Source organism: Chrysemys picta, chromosome 8 (genome assembly GCF_011386835.1).
Source record: "Chrysemys picta bellii isolate R12L10 chromosome 8, ASM1138683v2, whole genome shotgun sequence".
In the NCBI taxonomy this organism is placed as follows: domain Eukaryota; kingdom Metazoa; phylum Chordata; order Testudines; family Emydidae; genus Chrysemys; species Chrysemys picta.
This window is the reverse complement of record NC_088798.1, coordinates 94,944,077-94,968,193: the sequence shown is the minus strand read 5'-3', so window position 1 is coordinate 94,968,193 and position 24,117 is coordinate 94,944,077. Positions and strand designations below refer to the sequence as shown.

At 45.4% G+C, this 24,117-nt stretch overlaps 2 protein-coding genes across 5 annotated transcripts in view; one reads left to right on the top strand and one right to left on the bottom strand.

Moving 5' to 3' along the window:
* The window catches only part of FGF1 (fibroblast growth factor 1), a 64,467-nt gene extending 46,222 nt beyond the window's left edge, over positions 1-18,245 (bottom strand). Inside the window, exons 1-2 of one of the 3 annotated variants that reach the window (XR_256484.4) lie at positions 17,735-18,245; positions 13,832-14,045 (exon numbers count right to left, since the gene is read on the bottom strand). The gene's annotated coding sequence lies outside the window, so the exon portion shown is untranslated. Of the gene's footprint in view, positions 1-11,204; positions 11,267-13,831; positions 14,046-17,734 lie in introns of those variants that run through there. The other 2 variants (XM_005302848.4, XM_065554975.1) reach the window with 2 other exon arrangements.
* ARHGAP26 (Rho GTPase activating protein 26) overlaps positions 1-24,117 on the top strand; it is a 597,030-nt gene that overhangs the window by 210,186 nt on the left and 362,727 nt on the right. The gene's annotated exons all lie outside the window — the stretch shown is intronic.

Below are 24,117 nucleotides of genomic sequence, written 5' to 3'. Positions count from 1 at the left end.
TTGTTAAAGCTAAATGGAGAAAGCAAACAGGAGGGCAAGGAAGTTTCAAATATTACTTTTTTTTTTTAATAGATAAGACTTAGAAAATTGTGTTTTGCCACCTTGTTAAACCAAAAGGACACAGGCCAGACTCTCAAACTGGACTGCAAGCTTCTGTTAAGCTGGTACACGGTGATAAAATAATACTTAACACTGACTGCATATAGCTATTTGCATCTTTAAAGGGCTTTATAAATATTAACTAACTATAAAAAGCAACAAAGAGTCCTGTGGCACCTTATAGACTAACAGACGTATTGGAGCATAAGCTTTCGTGGGTGAATACCCACTTCGCATGCGTCTGACAAAGTGGGTATTCACCCACGAAAGCTTATGTTCCAATATGTCTGTTAGTCTATAAGGTGCCACAGGACTCTTTGTTGCTTTTTACAGATACAGACTAACACGGCTACCCCTCTGATAATTAACTAACTATGCTGCACAACACTACCATGAGTTATCTACCTTGTATAATGGATGGAGAAACTGAGACATCACCAGATGATGCTGTTACAGAGTTTCACTAGTTGTTTGTCTTAGCATGTGAGCAAGTTTTTAGTCTTGGAAGACATATTGGTTGTGGTTGTCATTTCTTGATTATACAAGGTTCTGGGTGTAGGTTGCTGTGTGCATTGCAGGAGAATTTTCTCTCTGCCATGGTCTCTGATTAGTCAGGTTTTGAGGCAGAGTTATTCCCTGGGAACTAAGCATTGCTGCTGGGCTGAGATTCCTGAAAGAAGGGATTGCCTGTATGCTGTTTGACCATCTAATTTCAGGACTGTTGTATATGTGTAAATAAAGCAAATTACACTTAGAATATTTCAGAATTCTCTTCCACTGGGAAGCTGACCTGCACAGCCCTGGCATCTGGCTACCACTGAAAGATGTGACACCTGCATTAGAATAGACATACTGGTGTTGGAACTAGGGTCAACAATATTAACTAACACTATTGTGAAGTACTCTATCTAACAGGTATCTTCCCCATTTAACAGATGGAGTCACTGAGGCAAGGTTAGCGGTCTTGCCCAATGCCACACAGAAAGTCAGTGGCAGGGCTGTGATTGCAGAGGTGTGATTACAGTGCAGCGATTCCTGTCTCCTAGTTCTGTGCTGGTTTAAAAAAAAAAAAAACACATGCACCTCTATGCAGACAGATGTCTACCATGGGTGGATATTCAGGTTTGTAGAAAATAAAAAAAACCCACAGACTTTCAGCCCAAATTCTAATCTTTACTTAGATGCACTTTCAAAAATTTACTCTTACAAAAATGTCCCCATTCATTAATCACTGGACCCTGGTGCAATATACAGTATGGCTTATAGTTCCATTGACTCCAGTGTCATCCCACTTTGCAGCAATGTGCAAGGTCCACAGAAGTGGACTTCTCTGTCCGTTCTTTGGAAAATATATTCTCAGTTAGGGAAAGGCTAATATGAGTGTGTTTGGGAGCTGAGCTGAGGTGAAAGTCACAGCCAATAAGTAGTTTCCCTAGCCTGGGGTGGGGCAGTTTGCTTTTTGCCTTGTGACATGATTGGATAACACCAGGTGTCTCTAGACATCCCTTCTCTAGACAACCAGCCAGCCAAAGGCCCCACCTCGTTCTGATAGGTGGATGGCTATATGGCAGAGCTTGCAGACTGTTTTAGTCTGAGGAATATTCTTCATCCTCTGGGGAAAGGAAAACCTTCTGTGTACCCAATTTAATTTGCTTATGCTTCCTTAACAAACTCTTCTTGTTTGAAAATTTCAAATAAACTTACAGCTAGTTAGGGTTACTGTGAGGTTTGCACAGCTTTCAGATGATGTAAAGTCTAATATAAATGCTACATGTTAATAGTGGTCTCTCAGGGCTCTGAATTTCTCTCGCTCTCTCAAACTTAAACACACACAGACCCCATTAGACATCTGTTCTGAGGCTTATCTCTGGCGACTGTGTGTCCTGAGCGACAAAGTTCTGATCCAGAGATGAACTTGGAAGGATAATCTTGCATCTGAGGCTTTGGCCGGGAGCCAGGAGATTGGGGCTCAGTTTCCAGCTCTGTCAGACTTCTTACGTGACCTTGGACTAGTCATTTAAACTCTCTCTGCCTTTAGTTCCCCATTTCACCAATGGGGATAACAACACTTCCTTCTCAGCTCTACGGGAGGGGCCGGGGGGGCTGTGTCATGTCCATGGGGTAATGTTTGGAATGTCACTTCCTGTGCTGTATATGTTCTGTGAAGACTTCAGATTCCAGGGCTGGCCAGTCACAGACACTCATTTTACACCATGTTTGCTTTACTAATATTTTCGTTTCTGCTAACATCTGTGAATGAGTTCTAATGCTCATGAAAAAGGAGGATGGGAAGCAATGCCTGGTAGCCAAACTCAGTGCTGACAGGTGCTGTGTAAACTCACACGCAGAGCTCTGCCAGTACACCTCAATTCTGGCCTACGGCACTTTGGACTAGTGCAGTCTTGAACTGCTCCGGAAAAAAGCTGTTTCCTCTTCCCACCCATCTTGGAGGTTTAAAACCTGCAGCAAATGTAACTTTTCAAACTTGACACCTCTGATGCAGTTTAGGTAGCAATGCGCGCTCTAAATAAGACAGTAATCAGGAGTACGTGTTTGACTAAGGTCAGGTCACAAATTCTATAGTGATTATAGTCATGAGGGATTTGCTTGTATCTCACTTAGAATACTTGATATGGACTAAAAGCAGATTACAAACACTCATTCAGAAAGGTTTGGTTACTCTTTGGCACCCAAGTCAGTGAATAAAAATATATAATCAAATATAACACTTTATACTCCCATGATCGTAAATGTGAGGATTATCTTTGTTTTATGGATCGGAAAATTGAGACACAGAAAGGTTACATGATGTGTTCAGTGTCACATGGTGAGGCAGTGGCAGACCTGGGAACACAACCCTGCTCTCCTCACTCCCAGTCTCCTGTTCTAATGACTGGATTATGATGCTGCAAGCTGATGAATGTTCTTTCCCCAAAATGAGAGTGTGGGCAATGTGTTTACTGTGGTGTACAAGACTCCAGTTCTGCTGGTGATCTGTGGTAGGAGAAATCATCAGAACTGGTGGTTAAATATTGCCTGTGCTAAAGCAAGGAATATATTTGTATTTAAATGAATGCACCATGCTGAGTGGGAAATGTAGACTTGGGGAATTCCATTCCTCTGCTGTAAGAGCGGGCTCATTATAAGAGGGAAATACAGTCCTTTCTAAAGAAATTTGAGTCATTTTAGAAGATGTCACTTTGCCTATCTCATGTAGGGATTGACACACTTTGGGCTGAATCCAGGTCTAACTGAACTCAGTGGAAGTTGGATTGGGTTCTTCTTATATGCAGAGTGTGAAGTTACACCTCATATTTGTTATGGAAATATGCTTTTGATATGGAGATGGCATAACAGATATATTTTATGCAAGATGGGTCTTGTAGGGTCTGATTGGAAAGGTTATAATTTACTGAATGTGATTATCCCATTTGTATGAATGTATTATTTCCATATCTAAAGTTAGGAATATTGACTATGTAACAATAACAACTATTGAAACTAATGAAACACCCCCCAGACAGCAGGCCATCAACCTTGATGGGCCATTAGGAAGAAACAATAAGACTTTAAAGATGCTAATCTCTCTCCTTCCTGAGAGCATCCTGCGATGTAGCTGTGACACTACTAGGTCAGGTGCTCCTGTCACCTGGTACTAAACACCATCTAAGGTAGAGATCAAGACTGGGAAACAAAAGATTCCCGCCTTATGTAAATCTTATTTACGGCTGGAGAGTAAGGCAAACAGGACTCTTCTCCATTGCCTTCCTGCCCAAGAAGAAAGACTGCTGAAAGTACCTGAAGAGACAAAGGAACTGAGTGGTGGGAAAGGCAAGGGCTGAGTCCAGACTAAGACAGGAGTCTAGTCTGTAAAGAGAAATAACTGGACCTCGAAGCTACAGAAACTCTGCAACTTGCCTAAAACAACATTTAGGGTGAGAAATTACTTCTTGAAACCAGTCTCTTTAAGATCTTAAGTGTGGTATGCGTGTTTTGTTTTATTTGCTTAGTAATGTGCTTTGTTCTGTTTGCTGTCCCTTATAAACACTTAAAATCTGCCTTTTATAGTTAATAAACTTGTTTTTTTTTTTATTATTAATCCCAGTTTGTGCAATTTCTAACTGGGGGAGGGGGCAAGAAGTTGTGTATATCTTCCTCCACATTGAGGGAGGAGACAAATTTATGAGCTTAGATTGTATAGATTTCTCTACAGCGCAAGACAATACTATTTTGGATGCACTTTCTAGAGAGGAACTGCACTTGAGCGCTGGGCGATTTCGTGGCTGAGTCTTCTCATAGAGAGCTGTTTGCAGACTCTGTGTGATTCTACAGCTGGTGCGTCCCTACCTGTGTGTGTGCTGCCAGAGGCCGGAGAGCCTAATTCAGCAAAACAGGGAGAGGGAGCCCAGGCTAGTGAAGCAGGCAGGCTCAGTGAAATCCCAGTACATCAGGTGGTATCCCAGAAGGGCGCGGGGGGGGGGGGAGGGGGTCCAACCCGTCACACAGAGATCCAACCAAACTACTTTTATCCCTTTCTCAAGAAGCCTGTATTATTTGCACAAGGAAAAATATGCAGGAAGAGGCATGAAAAAGCATTTTTAAAGAGACATCACAATCTTCAACTGCAAAACAAATGTACATAATAAATAAGCCTATCTTTAGAGGAATAATTAAACTCGAAAGTCAACTTTTTAGCTAGGAAGCAATAACTGATTTTTAGTTTAATATCTTAATTATAAGCTGTATGTGGTCCGGTTTCCAGTCTCACTCCCCTGCCGGCTGGACATTCTGTGCTTGCTGACTGACAGAGAGGTTTCACTGTGTGCCATTTACATTTATATAGAATCTGGTAGAAACAAACGATTCACGCCTCTGCCTTTCCGTGATATTTTTATTTTTAACTTGCATAGTAAAACTCATTGTAGGGCTGCATCCATCCTCCCCTTTGAGCTCTCTGTCCAGGCTGGAAGGCACAGTATTACTCACTTTTGTCTGCCTTGAGAGTTCTCAATGCTCCCGCTGACTAATTTTTATTCTTCAGCATGTATATGCCTGAATTTGGCCAAACATGCTAGGATTCCCCAGCCCAATATACTTGAAGATGCCGAATATTTAATAATAATAGTAATATTATACATGAATTGACTGGTTCAGATAAAATAAGACTCATTGGACCAAAGGGAAACCAGCACCCAGCCCTCAAAATGCAAAGTGGTTTTTTTGTTTGTTTTTGTTTTGAGGTTTGAAACATTTCTTCTAAAATTTAGTAAATGTTGTTTTTCTTTTTCTTGAGGCTTCTGCACTTGTGGGTTTCATCCACAATAGGGCAAAGAGTCCACATGAGACTCTTTTTCTGTGTGCTACTTCCAGCCTGACTAGAAGCAGTGGAAATCTTGCCACAAAGCCTATTCTGCTTCCGGTGACATTGTCTTCTCAGAGGTTAAATGGAGCTTTACCGACTGACACCTTGGTAGGTCTGACCCTCCAGCCATTTGGACAATTGGGCTGCACAATCAGGTGCTTACTTACCCCGCACCAAACCATAGGTTTAGATTCATTCATAGCTTATGTTGGGAAATTTTACTATATGCAGCGGGTGTAATTTTATGATGCTTGCTTTCCCATAGGATAACATAAATGTGCAAATGAGACTGTAAGCCCTTTGAGGGGGTTTGGTTTCCTTTGTGTTTGTACAGCACAATAAGGCCCCAGACTGGACCACTTCTGCAAGACAAATAAGTTGTTTAGTAGAGGTGGGCGGCTAATAAAGATAGAGCAGAGTTGTACTCAGTCCATTTGGGGGTGCTGTGGGGCAGTCTCTGAAGACAGGAAGTTGCCTAATCAGGGTGGGTGACCTCTTGTACAGGTTCCACTGTACCCCATTACTCTATCCGTACATGCCACATCCTGTGAAACATTTAAAATACATGAGGAGAGCCAGCTTCTAAAGTCATATTTCTAGTGCTCTGCATAATCCCTCTGAGACCGTAAACCAGGCTCTAGTTGAAAACTGGCAGTGTGAAATTATTTATTAGGAGTCCTTTTGGGGGGTAAAGTAAATCACCCCAGATACATTCAAAATGCAGGCCCCAGAGGAAGTCATGCTACCCCTGTGTCCTTGAAACACAGGCCTCCTAAAACACCCAGGGTGTTGATCCGACTGCAATAGGAGGGTGAAGGGGTATCTTTCATAACACTCGAACCATTACACCAGAGCTTAAAGATGAACTGAAAGCTTCTCTTTAAAAAATTGAATTAAGTTCCTTTTTCCTTAACAGAATAGATGGGTGGGGTATAACTTGTATGCACAGTCCCTTTTAAAACCTAAACTGTTGAGATTCAGATCTTCCCATACCCACCAGACTGGTCAAGCCACAAGTTCATGGTCTGATGTTTGCCAATAATAGGAGTTGCCATCCTTGTGCACTCCTCCCTCAGTTTTAGGTGTCAGCGATGACATCAACTGTTGCAGAAGAAACCCAGAACTCTGCACTCAGGTCTTCCAGTTTGCCTTAATGAATGGCATAAGGATGGCTCTCCACCTAGTAAAAGAGCTCCAGGAAAACTTTCAGTGTGAGATGCATTTGCAATGATATCCCTGAATTTCAATACAGCTGCTGTATGAAGTGTGAATGAATCAAGAGGAAGAAATGGTTTATATAGAACAAATTCATGGGAACATGTTTGTGTTATAGGAACAGATATTATGGTATTATTTCCATTTATCAGGAAACGAGACTATCACGGGAGAGCTGTTTTCTCCTGAGTCTGGCATCACTATAGCATACTATCCCTCTCGAGCGTTTGTGGGTGTTGGAAAGAGTTGGAGGAAAGCCTTCATAGCAGATGTGCTAACTGCCCAGAGCCACTTCTAAATGAGACAACCCTTAGGTCCTGACCACTTGTGGTAATAACAGGTCTTAGAGCATTTTTCATAAGGGTGGGGGTGTTAGGCTCAGTGGTACCTTGATGAAATTCCAAATTTAGGTAATTTGGGTAATTACATACTAACCCCTGAAGATTCAGCTGGCCAAGAGTCTCAATTGTTTCTGAACTGCTATATGCTGTGCAACCGCTGCATCCTCCCACCACATGGTGACTGCTTTGGGGTCTTTGATGTTATTTTAATATTTTTCTTCTAATCACCGCACACAATTACAGAATTCCACAGGAACTCACAGTAAAAAAAATAAAAATAAAAAAAATAAAGATGTGCCTCTTTCTGGAGCGGGTGGGGGTTGCAAAGCAAGCGAGGCTGTGAGGAAGGGTGGAGATTAGAGAGAGGTCTGACCTAAACCAGCAGGTCTGAACACCCACAAACTTTGGGGAAGTAATTATTTGTATTAGGGTGGTACCGAGAGGCCACAACTGCGCTTGGGGCCCCATAGTGCTAGGTAGTGAACAAACACCCAAGGAGAGAGAGTTCCTGCCACAAAGAGCTGACAATCTTAATTGACAAGACTGACAACCCCCTTCCTCCCCCCCCTCCCCCCCAAGAAGGATAGTTTCCATTCCAGATCCATTCGGTTGTTAGCCCTTCTACCAAGAGACCAATTGTGGTACGGATGCTTATCCACTATGGACTTGACAGAGCCCACCACATTTGGTAGATGATGAAAGCAAATAACCATCAGGGTAACAACTGCTCTGGAACACGTGCTCTAAAGGTGACCAGCTCCATGCCCAAATAGCACTCCCCTGAGCTATCCAGCAGCCCCAGTACCACCACGTGTTTCATCTACACCATTAACTCTGCTTAGTTCTGCATCCAGTGTGAGGGAGTCTATTGCAACACAGCAGGACATGACACTTTAGAGGTAGCTCACGTAGCACACACTAATAACCCAGGAGCAGTCGGGTGTGGGTGGGAGGAATGCGGGCATCAGCCAGGGTAGCCCAGCTATGTGATTTCAGCACAAAGCTAGACACAGCATTTGGTTTAACAGGGGAACAGCACAGACTGTGCCGTGTGCATTACCGGAAAGGCAATTTTACCCCAAGGCATTCAGTGCCAAACTCAAATAAAGCAGAGACAGCCGGAGTTTGAATGCTGGAGGTTCCAATTAAACACACACTGCTTCACACAGACAAGTAGTATTAGCAATGGTTGACTTAATCCTTTTAAAACATTGCATTCAGAGGCAAGTTCTGTTTATCCCTTCCAGCTCTTCTCAGTGGTCCTGTGACTAGTGGCCCAGTGCTGACTGATTTGCTCTCTTGTTATTCTGGGGATGCCAGCTTGGGAGTAAAATCATAAATACGAAATATCAAAGGGTAACAGCAGGGCAACAGAGGGTTTGAATCCCTGCAGTACAAGAGGTTGCAATTTCAAGGCCACTCAGATATCATGGTATGGGCACTGGATAAAGACTTGGATAGACCATTAAAAACACTGTTAACGTTAACATAAGGACAGAATGTGACATATAATGGCAGCTGCTCAGGTGGCCCCAGGGACAGCCACACCGGCCACTGCTGGAGCAGCTCTGCAGCCAGCCGCTTGGGCAGCCCCGCAGCCCGCTGCACTGGCAGAGAGTGGCCCTGCTGGAGTGGCCCTAAGGCCAGCCGCTGCTCGGGTGGCCCGGGGCAGTTTGCCACGGTGACCATCCAAGCAGTGGCCACTCCGGCAGCCCCCCGGCCGTTGGTGCAGCTGGCCCCAGCCCCCACCCAGCAGTGGTCCCCTGCGGGGCGCCCCCTACAGCAGCGGCCACCCCAAGATTTAGTCATGGGTATTATAGTATAAGTCATGGACAGGTCACGGGCCATGTGACCTGTCCATGACTTTTACTACAAATACCCATGACTAAATCATTGCCTTCCTGATATGGAATAAAGAAATGGAAGAAGATGGAGTCAGCTGTTTGCTGAACTCCTTCATTTGGGAGGAAGAGCAGGAGTGGGAGGCAGGCCAGAGTCCATTTAGAGAGGATGGGAGGGAGACTCTATTCCATGGGCAGGGGTGAGGCTGGGGAAAAAAGTCTGTCCAGGAGACTCCAAAGTTATATGTTTGGCCGGAGAGTTTGGTGGATCCAGAGTCGATTTAGGTTTAATCCACGCCACGTATTCAGTCTGTATTCTGAACGGCTGAATCATAATTTATGTGGCTGGAGGAAGAGGAACTAACCCAGTATTACAGGGAAAACAGTTAACAATTGTGCTGCCTTATCATCACCAAGCAGAGTCTTGCCCTTTGAAACCAATTAAACTTTATACCTTTGTTTGCACAGATATTTCCGTAGATTCTGTGTGCTTCTCATAAGCGACCCTTCCAAGGGTTATTAGGCTTCCAGGCTACCCAGGTTGCTCTGATGAAGCACTATTGGCGAAACCATTTTTTTTTGTTTTGTCTCATTGCGCTGCTGCAGCTTGGTCTGGCTTGGCCTTAGGAGTTTGGGAAGGGCCAACAAGATCATTTTTAGGGGGCCCTGTAGCCCAAATTTAATGGATTTTAGCAACAAAAGAACGGAGGAGGGAGGAATCTTTTTGCCACCATCAGCCCCTTTCTGCTGCAGGAAAAGTAGAGCCCAGCTCCTTGGACTGGAGTGCATGTGGAGTTCCTAACACCGGGGGGAAAGTGTTTCAAGGAACATTTCTCCAGCAGCTAAGTCCCCATTTGCAGGCGGGTGTAGTGTGCGTTCTGGCGAAGCTTGTTATTTTCTTTGCCCTTTCCCCTATTTACTTAACTACTGAATCCAGAGCAGCCTGCAATATTTGTCAACAACCTCTGTGTGCCAAACAGCCACCCCACCTCATCACAAAACATGCAGAGACAGGAGTCTCTGCTAGGGAAGTGCAGAGACAAACTGTCAAACTCACTTGCCGTAAACTAGTCTCTCTCCGTTTTCCTTTCTTCCCCGCGCCAGCTCTGTCACATTCTATCCATCTCCACTTTATTTTCCTCTCACTTCACTCCACTATTTTCATTCTCTTGCTTCTCATCTCCCCTTCCCTTGATGAGTAGTAAGTATCTCCTCCCTGCTCCTCCTGCCTCTGTCCCAGTTCCACTGTTCTATTTTGTCCAGCCCTGTGATCTCTTCTGTGTTACGCTGGGACTTTGCCCATGTTCTCTCTTCACCTCATATTCCATGGCCTTTCTGCTCCCACCCCAGACTCTTGCTCACGTCCTCCTGCCTCCCTCCTGGAACTTAGGACCTGACATTAGAAAACCCTTCGGTGTTAATTATTAAACAGTAATTAATTAAGGCTATTAATTGTGGCCAGCCCCTGCACAGCTGCACAAGTGAAGCTCCCTCAGCCCACACCCACTCTGTAGAAGTTGGCCATAGCTCCAGCCCCTGCGCGCTCTGGAGGATAGCGACTGCTGCCTGGTAGCACGCCCAAGGGCCCCAGCTGCTCAGAAATGAATGGACAGGGGCAGAATCCAGGAGTGCCATGTAAGGGGGCTCCTGCCCCCCTGCCAGCCAAAGTTTTGTACCACCTGCTGGGAGCCACTCGCTCCTCTCTCCCTTCCCCTGACTGGCCTATTTGCTCAGCTAACAAGAATGCAGAGGAGTATCTGGCAGAGCCAATAGCAGAGCTGGGAGCCTCTGCAGCATTTTTTTCATTCCTTAAACAAAACACACTGAGGGAGTGGTGGCAGGAAGGTCTGAAGATGCTTGCTGCAGATTGCATCATGATCTGCCCCTCACCTTCACAAGTTGACATGTTAAAAAGGCAGGAGCAACCCCTTGTGACACGGGGCTGCTGGCTGAGGCACATTCAGGGGATAATTATCCTCACAGCCAGCTCAGCTGGAAGTTTCAGGCTGCAAGAGCAGTGCGGCAGAGTGGATGACCACCTGTAATCTTTCCCTGCAGTGAAGAAACAAGCAGGAGCTGCTGCCACCAAACATATTGTTTAAATTACACTTAAAATGTTCCCAACTTTTTTCCAACTCTCTGATTTTGTAGTGAATGGCAGTACCCCAGTGTGGCCAGTTATCCTACTATTTAGTCCCACTTGTCTGTGGGAGTCTTTCCTTTGCCTACAGTGGGCTTTGGGTCAGGTTAGGTCCATAGGCTGTGATGCAGAAACGCGGATTCCTCTGTGAATGCCTGGATTTCACCAAATCTCCCAAGAGTGGGTGTCGCGGGGCGACGACTCACCGGCACGGCACCTCCTGCTGGTCGTCCTGTCGCGGGGCGACGACTCACTGGCACGGCACCTCCTGCTGGTCGTCCTGGGAATTAGATCTTCCAGCCCAGAGCACCCTCTGCAGGCCAGTGTCTCGCCTGCTGCTGGCCCTGTGTCCCTCCCGGACCCAGGTGCTCCTCTACATCAGGGTTCTGCCCCAGCAGTAACCCACAATCTGGGTCCCCACCCAGGGGAAACCCAACCCTCTTTCTCCACCTTGCCTCGGTGGCTACTGCCACCATCTAGCCCCCACTCCCTGGGGCAGACGGCAGTCTATAAACCACTCATCATCAGCAAGGAGACTAGGACCTGCTGCCTATCTCTGGGCTGCCCCTCTGCAGCCCTAGTACCCTTTTGTGGGCCCGTAACTTGGCCTGCAGCCTGGGGCTTTGCTAGGCTGGAGCTTCCAAGCTCCCTCTGCCCTTCCCCAGCACTGGTCCACCTCAGGTACCCTGTTCAGCTCCCAGGCAGCCAGGTCCTTCTCTCTCAAAAACTGGAGCAAGAGTCTCTTGAGCTCTTGACTCACAGCCCTTTTATAGGGCCAGCTGTGGCCTGATTGGGGCGTGGCCCCAGCTGTGGCTGCTTCCCCCAATCAGCCTAGCTTTTCGCTGCCAAGGCCCTCTCTAGGAGTGCTTTTAACCCTTCAGTGCCGGAGCGGGTGACCACCCCGCTACAGTGGGGTTGCACTTTTCTAGGACCTTTTTCCCAGATACCTTTTGAGGAGCTGCTGGCCCTGAACTGCTGCCTTCAAGCAGCTGTCTGCTGTATCTCCTCTTCCAGCTGATAAATATTTCTTATCTTCTGTTATTCTAATTCTTTAACATTTCGGAGGGTGAGGCAAAGTTTCACAAACCTGAGTGCCATCTGTGAATTTCATTGAGGTGATATTTACTCTCACCAATCCTTACAGTAACACACTAGGAACCTCCTTCCAACGTAATTCTTTGTATTTATCATAACTATTTGTATAAACCTTTCCGTGAACATAAACCCAAGCCAATCTGAACAATTTGTAAGATTTGGTGGACAAAACTTGTTCATCATAGATCCATGCTACTAACATCAATCATTTAATTATACGCTACATAGTGATTCTTTTTAAAGGTATAGCCTATGTTAAAAAAAAATTTTGTTTCAATAAATAGGGCTATTTTGGGCCTAATTATTAAGTGACGTTGAGCTAGTAATGCAGTAGAAATATGGCAATCATGTAAATGTTCATCTTGCTGATTTTTCCCAGCCTGTTCCTACAAATCCCATAATCCAACACCTGAAGTTCTTCACTTCAGTGGGAAATGTATTAGCTTGCGGTGCCAGTTCTTGGGTTGAAACAAACCCTCATCTACACACAAACGGATGGAGGTTGGAAGAATTCCACTTTTCAGACATGGTTTTCTCTTCTACACTTACAAGTAATCCTAAAATATACCTTTAATGGGTGTTTGTGTATATAGTTTTCTTTCTTTATATAAGAATTAGATACAGTGCTCCTGTCAGCCAATTTCTAAGTTATTATCAGAAAAAAAACAAAAAACCACAACCTAGAGGAGCCTAAGTAGCCCCCGGAATCATGATTAAAGTCCCCCCCAAAAAAATCTGAAATGGTGCCTCTGGTCATTTATTACACCAACCATAGGGGAAGCCCATGCTGTTCCTATGTAAAGAGGGTGAAAAGGGCCTGCCCCCTTGTGCCCATGAGAGCTCCAGGAAGCATTTTGCCCATCTGGGGCAGATGGCTCCTGCCCACTACAGACTCAGCTGTGATTTTCAAAGTGCTCATGTGAGTAAGGAGCACAAGTGCCGGTGATTTTCAAGAGGGCGTGTGGCCACACATAGGCACTTTTGAGAATCCCTCTCTTATGCTTCAGCCTGGCCCTTGTTTAGGGTGACCAGACAGCAAGTGTGAAAAATCAGTACGGGGGTGGGGGGTAATAGGAGCCTATATAAGAAAAAGACCCAAAAATCGGGACTGTCCCTATAAAATCGGGACATCTGGTCACCCTACCCTTGTTATCGGAGATGATGACTTCCTGGTATAAGCATCAGTGCTGAAATAGGCTGACTCACAGGAACTACTTGTAGTCTGATGGGATCAATTTCCCTCCTCCTGGGCTAGATAAATTGCCTTCTGTGCCGTTTACTGGGTGTGTGGTGTTCAGATGAGATCACGGTCCTGTCTAATCTGAGTGGCCTTTAAAGGTCCCAGGATGTTTGTTGTAAGCACTGGAGCGGTTTACTCATCTATACTTGACTAGAATCCCCCCAGCCCCAGTGCTGTAGAGTGTGCTGTCTGCTCCCTCCCTCCAGAGGCGGCTGTAGTCAGGCTTTGCGATGGAATGTGTGCTATAAAAATGTGAAGTATGAGGAGGAGGAGGATGGGGGCCACAATCTCTGCCATTGTATAAACTTAGCTGTAGCACTGGAGATTTGCAGATGTTATTCTTCCTGAGGGCCTGCAGCACTTACAGGAATCACAGCATCATCTACTGCAACTGTTCTCCATCTCTTCCCTTTGTCCCCTTCACACCCACACACATCACTATGCATCCTCAACCTGCAGCCTCGTCTATGATTCTCACATGGGATGGTGGTAGCTTACCTGCAGCACAGTGCTCCTGAGAGAGGGGTGGCTGGCAGCTCTGGGACTTGTGTTCGTCTTAGGCAGGAAACGCTGCTGCTGTCGCTCTGGAAAGAAGGAGTGTCAGCAATGCTGCAGGTTTCACCTCCGCTTGACGCCTGTGCAGTTCCACTCTGCTGCTGCTGCAGTTCTCCCTCTGTGCTGAGGATTTTCCTGTTGCCTTGCTCCTGCAGCTCTGCGGAGAGGTGACAAGCCGCAACATGCACATCAGGTTGTTTAAATCATCCCAAAGAGGGTACTATCAGGGAAGCTAGAAAGCTCTGTATGAACTGGAGGCAGCTGGATTATTCTAACTCTTCAGCCTCAGGGCCTTGTGTATTGATAGGCGAACGGACGCACACACACACACACAATGACAGAGATTAAAAATAAATGTGCGACAATCACCTGACAGACAAGAGGACTAGTAAAGAAGTGCAAGCGACCTGTTTGATCTGCATGCAGAGCTGCCAGCAGGCAGCCAGCACTGCAGCAGGACTTAAGTAAATCATGTTAAAAAGGTTTTCTTCTGGGCAGATGGTTGAATGGACTACTGGACACAGCCTCACGGCTTCTGTTTATTTTGAGGCTTCCATTGCCAAGGAAACAGTAGATTGTGGTGAAGTGGGATCAGAAAAACTGCTGAAGGAAAAGAATTATTTCTTTTTTTTTCTTCCCAGCTCTTTGCCTCATGCCTTTATGCATTTGGTTCTTTTATTGGCTGTTTAGCCAGGGCAAGGTTCTAACTTTTATCAAATTCCAGATTCATTTATCTCCATGCACACATCCAAACAGGCACTTTGGAGTGTGTAATGGTTCCTCCCTTTCGGGTCCAGAGGAAGGCCGGGTGTTGTTGGTTTGGCCTGGTTTGTGGTCACAGACCTGCCCACTCCACACTTCCAATCTCCTCCAGAGGACCCAGCACACGGCCCTTCAGCTCATAGCTCCAGCCCCTGGTTGGAGTACCCACCAAATGTCTAGGGTTTAGGCCTCCGGAGTAATTGCACAGTCTTTGACCCACAGCCTCATGGCTGGCTCCAGCACTCTGGGTAGGGCACAGCAAGCAAACCGTCGATAGCCCTCAGCCTCCTGGCTGGGACAAGCAACAACAGTCAGGTGCAGGCCTTCTGGCCTAGGTGAATATGCAGCCAGCTCCAGGTGTGGGACAGTGACAGATATAGGGGGACCCAGGTCCCAGCCCTGGATGCTCGCAGTGGTGAGTTATCCCACCACAGGTCAGTGGGGAAATGTAAGATTACTGCCTAACGTCCTGGCAACTCAACTGGACCAACGCCTGGTTTCCCTGGGCTACTTCCTATCCGACTCTCCTGGCATCACGCCGCCACCACCAGGCTCTGGCTCACAGTTGGGTGGTGCTTCCTTCAGTATTTCCCCGGGTCCTGCCATCTCCTGGGCCAGTAGGGCTCCAATCTGCTCTGAAGCTGGTCCTGGCCCTCACAAAGGGCTCAGCTGTCTAGTAGGGACATCTGCCTCCTTCCCAGGTCTGCTCACAACTGAGTTGCCGGGCCCTACTCTTATACTTCCTGCCCTGCCCCTGCACTTCCTGCGAGGGGGTTGGGCTGAGTTAGCTGCACCCACCACAAGGAGTGAAATGGTTCCTCCCTCTCAGGTCCAGAGGGAGGCCACTCTGCCTCATTGGAATCAGATGTTGTTTCAGTCAGGGACTGAAGCAACGTCTGATTGAGAAGCTGGACTGCAAATGGTAGGAACTCCCCAGTGGTGCAGTGTCTAATGTGGGGTTTTCTCTTTCTTTGTTTTCAAGCAGCACAGGTGACAGAGACTGGGAAGGGAGTCTATGCAAGAAGGTGCTGTTGTGATGGAGGCATTGCCATGATACTACTGGGATAGATTAGGGATAAGTTGGCCTCAAGAGAGTTGAAGCTTGGCGAAGTATCCAGAAGTTCTGAGGCTTCCCTGTATTTTTTAAAGCTCTTTAGCCTAACAAATTTGGCTGGAAGTCCCAAGGGGATAAGCTTCCTCAGGAGAACAATAGCATGTCTGGCCCCAGTGGAAATTCCATGAAAGCTGCTGTTCTCTATGGCCTCCCCTCCCCTAGGGAAAATGTGTGTGCTAACATGTTTAAATCCTACTATAGCCAAGGCAAACGGTAGTTTTAACAGGTTAGCTGGTCAAGGGGTTTTGACCAACTAACACGTTAAAATTACACCTTGCTTTGCCTACACTAGGATTTCAGTGTGTGTTAGTTAACAACTGTTAGCCAACACCTGGTTAAAATATACCTTTATTCCTTGTGTGATCATGGCCTAAGTATTTGGAAATCCAGTCCTAGCTGGAAATACACTGATGCCTTTCTGTAGACTAACAAAAGTGTTAGCTAATCTGTTTTAATTAAATGCTGTTTAAAAATGTATTAGCACTGAATGTAGATGGTACAAACCTTCTTTCCCTGCCCTGGCATCTGTTCATCTCTTCAGCTCTCAGCTTCATCTTACAGGTGTTATCAGTAGCAGAGCACAGGCAGTTACTCAGGTTAACACAAGAAACCGATTCATTCGCTTAGGACTGTTGCCAAATCCTGGAGTCCTTTCTTAACTTTTACTCTGTTCTTACCATACCCCTTGACCACAATGGGAGATTTGACTGAGTGAGAACTTCTGGATCTGCCCCTACAATAATAATGTAGTACAGCACTATTCATCCCAAATTGTTTTGCAGATATTATTAACTCTGTACACTGTATTCAGGCATAATTTCCTCTACTCCTGAAGTACAGCCACTTCTGGGGTGGAATATAGCAGCCATTTAACAGCAAACAGCAACAGCATGCACCAGTGTAGGACAGGCAAATATTCACCAGCATAGAGTTCTGAGAACAGCGAGCAGCCTGTGTACTGTCAATCAATGGCAGACAGTCAGTAAGGTCAGAAATAACTTGTCCTAAGCTATTAGAAAGCTCCCGTTCTATACTGCCTTCTTACTACCTGTCTATACCACAAGGTACATAAAGCATGGGTGTGTTTGCACATGTGTATGTGTGCATGTGCATAAAGAATTTACATTTAGCATCACTCCCCTCAGCGTCCTCTATTCCGACACATTGCAAAACCCTCACTGCACTGCAGGACTATTTTACCCTTCCCTGTGGCTAACTCCTGCCCTAGGCATCAGTAATAAACCCTCCTCCTGACATGCTCAGCCACATGGACGTTTCTCTGCACCCCATAAATACTGTACTTTTTTATTGCGCTCTTTGGAAATACAGTAAACACTTAACGAAAGAGCCACTTTCACCCTCCAGGAAGCCGTGGGTGTGACTGCCTGTTCTCTCTTTCTCACACAAACACACGGGGTATGTGGTTCTGCCACCCCCTAGCTTTCTCTCCCTCCCCACCCCTAACACAAAACCAGGAAGAAGCAATAACAGAAACCATTTCACCTAACATAGGTTTCCTGCAGAACTGTTTAAAATGACACATACAGCGTCCCCCACATAATAGGGCTTGGCTTCATATTCTCCTTGGAGCTATAATGGTCAAATGGCTCAGGAAGTGTAATTCAGTCAAATACAACCTGGAAACAAAAATGAAATGAAGAAATCCCCCTTCTCAAGCCCCAGCCCCCTTAGAAATCCTAGTTTTCTGCTGCAGCGGAGCAAATGTGACTCAGGACTCGAAGCACGGAGATCAAGAAAAACCCTGATTGTTCCCCCTGCAATACACAGCCAGCCCAGCTTCAGTGAGAGTTCAAAAATCACAAAAAACACATTGCAGATCATCTGAGAGGGGGAACCAAACATCAAAACTACTGGGAAGCTTCCCCACTGTTGTGCCAACGCAGGATGCCCTGTAGGGAACCCAAGAGTTCAGAAGCCCCCTAAGGGGACTGAGGTCCTGTAACACTCACCTTGGTTCTCAGGCTCAGGCACTTTCAGGCTGTTTTCTGCTCTGGTCAGCACACACTGTTGAAAAGTAGGAGCAACAGGGCTGGAGCTGTGGGAGGAAGGGAGTTCCTTGCAACAGTTAAGGAAGAGAGTTTCCCTAAAGGAGGCGATGCTGTTGACCTGCCTATGGGGCGGTTAGGTGTTGTGTTGGGACAGGGGGGCCCTTTCCCAGATCGGTCTTCTTCACTGAAGGCCAAGAGGATCCTGAAGGGAGAGACACACAGAAAAGCTCACCAAAAAAGGGCTCCAAGTGAAAATAGTATCACCAAGCTCACTAACAAATCCAGATGGCTGTCGGGTCCCAGTCAAAATCTGGCATCCATTACTGAGCAGGTTGAGGTGGGACCCTGAGGTAGTGAAGCCCCTGGAAGCTCAGGTCTCTATACTAGCACCCACGTAGGACAAGCTAAGAAAATAAGGAAAATCATTTGCTTTACTTTTTCCCCCCTCTCATGTGATCTTTTTTTTGGACTTGGCACAAGAGCTATTTTGGGGCTGGACATGAGCCCAGGTGAAAGGACATGGATTTCATCCAGTCTGCCTCCCCCATGTGCTTGGAGGGCTCCAGGGAGCTTTGAACAGCTGCCGTGATGATGGGCTTAAAAGCTTCTCAGTTAGGTGTGGTGTTCTCACTGATTCTTTCCTATTGTCTGGTGTAACCCTCGAGCAGCAAAGCCATTTTTCTCCCCGAACAGCTGCGCTGTGGTCAGAGATGGTTTGTGATGAGTGGAACTGCAATTTGTACATCGCCCTGAATTCACATGGGACTTGCTCTCCCTCCACATGCAGTTTCCTTATTTGCCAGTACACTATAAACCAGTTTTGCTTTGTATTCTCAATGTACTATGCATACGGCAGGGCCTCAGTATGAAGCAGGATTGCTTGAGTTCTTGTAAATGATATGACAGGAATGCTGTGCGGAAGCCAAAGGCAAATATCTAACAGGCCATTAGGACTAATGGTCAACAACTTGTCAAACACTGGCACCTGCAGTCTAACAAGCTGCATTGCTTCAGTCCGTGAACCTACCTGTTTCCTGCCCGGAATACCAGCGGTAGGAGGCAAAGCTGTTCAGTCACTCAGAGAGCACAGAGCTGGCAAAGCCCTGTCAGATGTTGGAGGTTTTGAAAGACAGTGTGTTTGTGAAAGACAATGGTGTTTGTGGAATTGCTTCTCTCTTGCTCTCGCAGGCCCATTGACAGCTGAACAAGAGGAGGGTGAGTTGGGGAGCTGTGGGAAAGCAAATAATGTGAAGAGAGGGTTGGGCCCATGTTCAACGTCCCACATTCTAGAAGATTTTAAGGGAATTTAGGCTTCCCTCCTCCTGTTCTGCACACCCCCACTCTCCCTAACCATCGTGTTCCTGCTCCCTTTCTACACACACACACACACACACACACACACACACACACACACACACACACACACACACACACACACACTCTCTCTCTCTCTCTCTCTCTCTCTCTCTCTCTCTCTCTCTCTCTCTCTCTCATAATAGCAGGAATTCCAGAGAAGGGAGTAGAGGAGGAGAAGTCACAGCTTGTCACCTGTACCCCCCCCCCCCCATACACACAGGCTCTCCCCGACCCCACACATCGCTCATGCACACATATTCCCTGGGGGCAGTGACTGAGGGGAGAGGAGGGAGCAGAGAGTCCCTGTAAGGGGCTCAGGGGACTGTGAGCGGGGTAGTGGTGAGGAAGGAGCAGAGCGTCCCTGTAAGGGGCTCTGGGGATAGTGAGTGGAGTGGGTTTTGGAGGTGCCAAGCAACTGCAGGCCCCATTGACTTTAGTTGAAACTTGTGAATCCTCAACAATTCTGAAAATCAGCCTATAGGTGTCTCATGCAGAGTGCCTGAAACTTGAGGCCCCAAGTGGACCCTTTTGAACATTTGGGACTAAGTGATCCAGCAAGTAATTGACAAGAATGTAAAAAGAACGCAGATATCCCAGTATTTTCCTGCAGTCGCTGTCCCACTCTATCTCCAGTACAGAATTCAAGATGCAGGCTAGCCAATGCCTTACGTAACAACAGGGAAATGCACTTGTCCAGTATAGCATTTAATCTACTTGACTGGACTGTCTGTTTAAAGCCTGCGGTGCATATATAGCAGCTGTGAATGGGGTTAAAATATCAGCACCTCTGTTCAGAAAGTAACCTTTTGCCTGGCAGGGCTTATTATTATTAATTATTATTATGATTATTTTATTTGTATTTTTTTTGTTGCCAACTGAGATCAGAGCCCCATTGAACTAGCCTGTCAGTGCACATGTGCAACACCTCTGACTTTTAACTGTAGCAGGGGAATCTATTAAACATTTTCCTAACGTGACTCTGATTTCCTAAAACCTCAGTTTAAAACACTATCAGATCGTGTAATCAATAGTGATCATGCCCAATTTCAGAGGCAAATTTTGGGCTGACAGATGGGCAATATTTTGTAGTCCAAAAACTGTGTGTAAAATGATGATTTTAAAGCACATATGGAAAAGTTTGCCATGTGTTACTAGCTTGGTATAAAACTGACCTTAGGTATCAGAGAACAGCTACAAGAATGGCTAAAGGATTAGAAAACATGCCTGATAGGGTACCTCTACACAGCATTTAAAGACGTGCAGCTGGCCTGGGTCAGCTACCTCGGGTTTACGGGGCTCAGGCTGTGGGGCTGGAAAACTGCTGTGTGCATATTTGGGCTTGGGCTCGAGTCCCAGCTCTAGGACCCCACGAGAGGGAGGATACTAGAGCCCGGGCTCCAGACTGAGCCCGAAAGTCTACACGGCAATTCTCCAGCCCCTCAGCTGACACAGGCCACCCACAGCTGTGCCGCAGGTCTTTTATCCCTGTGTAGATATACCCATAGTGATAGGCTCCAGGAGCTCAATCTATTTAGCTTAACAAAAGGGAAGTTAAGGGGGTGACTTGATTACAGTCGATAAGTACCTACACAGGGAACAAATATTTGATTATGAGCTCTTCCTTCTAGTAGAGAAAGGCATAACATAATCCAATGGCTGGAAGCTGAAACTAGACAAATTCAGTCTGGAAATAAGGTGTAAAGTTTTAACCATTGGGACAATTTGCCAAGAGTCATGGTAGAGTCTTCATCTCTTTCAATTTTTAAATCCAGATCGGATGTTTTTCTCAAAGCTATGTTCTAGGAATTAATTTGAGGATGCTCTACAGAGGAGGTCAGATAACGTGATATCACACATCCCTTCTGGCCTTGGAATCTAGAAGATGATCACATTCTGGTCTAAAAGCTTCTATCTGGCTAGTCACAGCTTTTACCACAAGGGAGAGCTCTGGGCACAGCTACTGCCTCCCAGACAAGTGGAAGCGCTTCCAGAAATAACTAGAATTCAATGACATCTGATGTTGATATTTTTCTGTTGAGTTCACGCTGGTGAAAGAGCTCCATCTGCTTTTTCAGGTTTGCTTTTGTCACGGTGCTCAAGAGCCTATTTGCTACAATAAGAATAGCTGGCACATCTGCAGTGCCCTACAGCGGAGGGCCTTGATGCCTTTTGAAAACACTGATTAATGAAACTTCAACACCCCTCTGAAGCCTCAGTCAATGCAGTTCCCTTTGGTACCCCTGGTAAGTGTCCTTTTTACAGAGGGGGAAACTGAGGCACAGATTGGTGACTTGAGCTGTCCATGGTCACACAATCTATCAGTCGCAAAGACACCCACCACTATCAGCCTGCAGGAGAAACTGAAAATCCTGTGTCCCCCCAGCTGACACCTGTCCCTATCCCCATGCCCTGATTTCTTTTTGCTATCTGGGGGAAAAGATTGGCATCAAAGAAATGTAATTTTGTATTCTTTTTTAATAATCAGACAAATAATATACTCTTACATCATGTGAATCCAGACAGCTGAGGTGCTTAAGAGCTGCAGCTTCTCTGGATAGGACTCCTTTCTCTTTCTCTCTCTCTTTTCCCCTGTCACATTCAATGTCACTTTCTAGTTGCAGAGATAGCAGCAGTGTTCCTGCAGTATCCACAGCTATGCTGCCACTTCAAGGCCTGACATTTAAAGACAGCCTGAGAAATTCCCCAAAGGCGTGAGGGTAGGTAGGTATGCACAGGACTCTTTCCTTCTAGTTCTCTGTGCTGACCACTAGAGACCCTCCTAGAGGAATCCTCGGACACTTCTGCAGGGTACATAGAATCTTTGATCTTTCACTGTCAAATGTATGGGTCAAATTCTGCTCTCAATTACACCAATATAAATCTGGAGTAATTCCATTGGGACAGATCCTCATTCACTCCTGGTTTAGAGCAGCTAAAGAAGAGCAGAGTTGGGCCTTCTCTGGAAAGGTACTGAGGATATGTGGGGAGAGTGACAGGAAACAATGATGTTTCTCATTAAGATGACCTAGTTCCTCATGATTTCTAAGCACAGCACTTATTCTACAAACCAGACCAGGGTAATTCTATTTGTCTTTTTTCATTGTTCTGTGATTAGATTGTACATTTTATAATCCATTACATGCTGGCATCTGAACAGGAACTACAGTGTCACTTGTATTAACAGTTAGCAGCTGTCTCTCTCATTTGCCATATGCATACACTTTAAATCTGTGTCAGAGCATTCACCACAATCACACCAAGGTTACTGAATTATCAGGGAGCCAAATGTCCAGTGTTGCATTGTGACCATTTGCTCACCCTAAATTTGTTGACAGGTAGTCTTGGCTTTCTTCTACATTGCACAGTATGAAAGGGCTCAGGAATCCTTAATGCTCTGTGTCCTATGTAACTAGTAGGTTACTGCTCTTTGAATCCTCTAGTGACCCATGGTAATTATCACCTGACAGGTGTTAGGAGATCAATGTGAGATGATTCTCCAGTCCTGTTCCTAGCAGACAGGTTCCTATAGTTGTCAACAACTGGCACCTTTATTGGCAATCACAGCTGAAAGGCAAAGTATTGAGTGTATATGGTTAGGTTAGGGGGGAGGGATAGCTCAGTGGTTTGAGCATTGGCCTCCTAAACCTAGGGTTGTGAGTTCAATCCTTGAGGGGGCTACTTAGGCATCTGGGGCAAAACTCAGTACTTGGTCCTGCTAGCAACAGCAGGGGGTTGGACTCAATGACCTTTCAAGGTCCCTTCTAGTTCTATGAGATAGTTGAGGCATGCTGTGCAATGTTGTAGAAGTTTTTCTGCTTGTACTGTATCTGTCCTGCAGGATTTCAAATTGTTAGTCAAGCATCTTTCAGTGGCATAAGTAAAAGAATTGCATATTATAATATACAGCATCTTATTTATTAGAAAGGAGCTAGAATAAGTTAAGAAACGTGGAGCTCTATGATCTAACAGGTTAGTGCACTTGCACTTGCCCACCGATTACCGGAGACTGTGGTTCAACTGCTGATTTAATTCATATATGACAATGTCTTTGTTGGTTTGCATTCTGTATCTGCTGGACATTTGTTAATATCATACAACTGCCATTCTATTGAGCATGATTGTTCATCCCATCATCCCATCCCATCAGAATTGGAACTGGAATTGTATCACCTTATAGGATTCCTGCTTAACTGAGTATCCTATCAGGAGCTGCCTCTCCTCTTTGTAAACTTACGGTGTGTTGTTGTCATATTAAGAACAGACTTTTGGCCTACAGAACACTGCCTTTGGAGAATGCATTTACACTTCACATGATATGCCATATTGGCTAGTTTAGAAATTACTGTTTTTCTTCATTACCTGGCCTCACCTCCCCACTAATTATGTTACAAAGTCATGTGATGAGTGAGGGGACTGTAGAATGGTTAGAGCATAGAACTAGGCACTCAGCATTAACAAATTATGAACCAGCACTAAGAATCTTCAAGGAGCAGCACAAATTGGTTTGTACTCTTTTCAGTGGACAAAAGATACCTTGAATTATTAATGGTTATCAGTACAGGATGATGAGTTAACTAGTGAATTGATCTTCAATGCAAACTTATTTGTCTGAAAGTTTTTTTAATAAAAAATTATGTTTTTAAGAAATTTATTTTATTAGATTTGAAAGATAACTTTTAATTAAAAACTCACTTCTTACACATTTAGACTGTTGACTTTTTTTTTTGCAATCTTGGACAATGACAATGAACTACTTCATTTTTTTGGTTTTAGCAGGTTTCACTTTCAGGCTCTCATACACTAGCATGATGTCATGATGTTTGGATGCAAATATTGCAGGTGAATGTTTAAATCCAGTGGATTAGCTGGAATTAAAGACATCATATAAACATTTTTGCTTCTACTGAAATAATCCCCTGCAGTGAAAACTGATTACTCATATCCATTTATATCTCTGTGGCTTTGTGAATGACACCGTTTCAACTTTT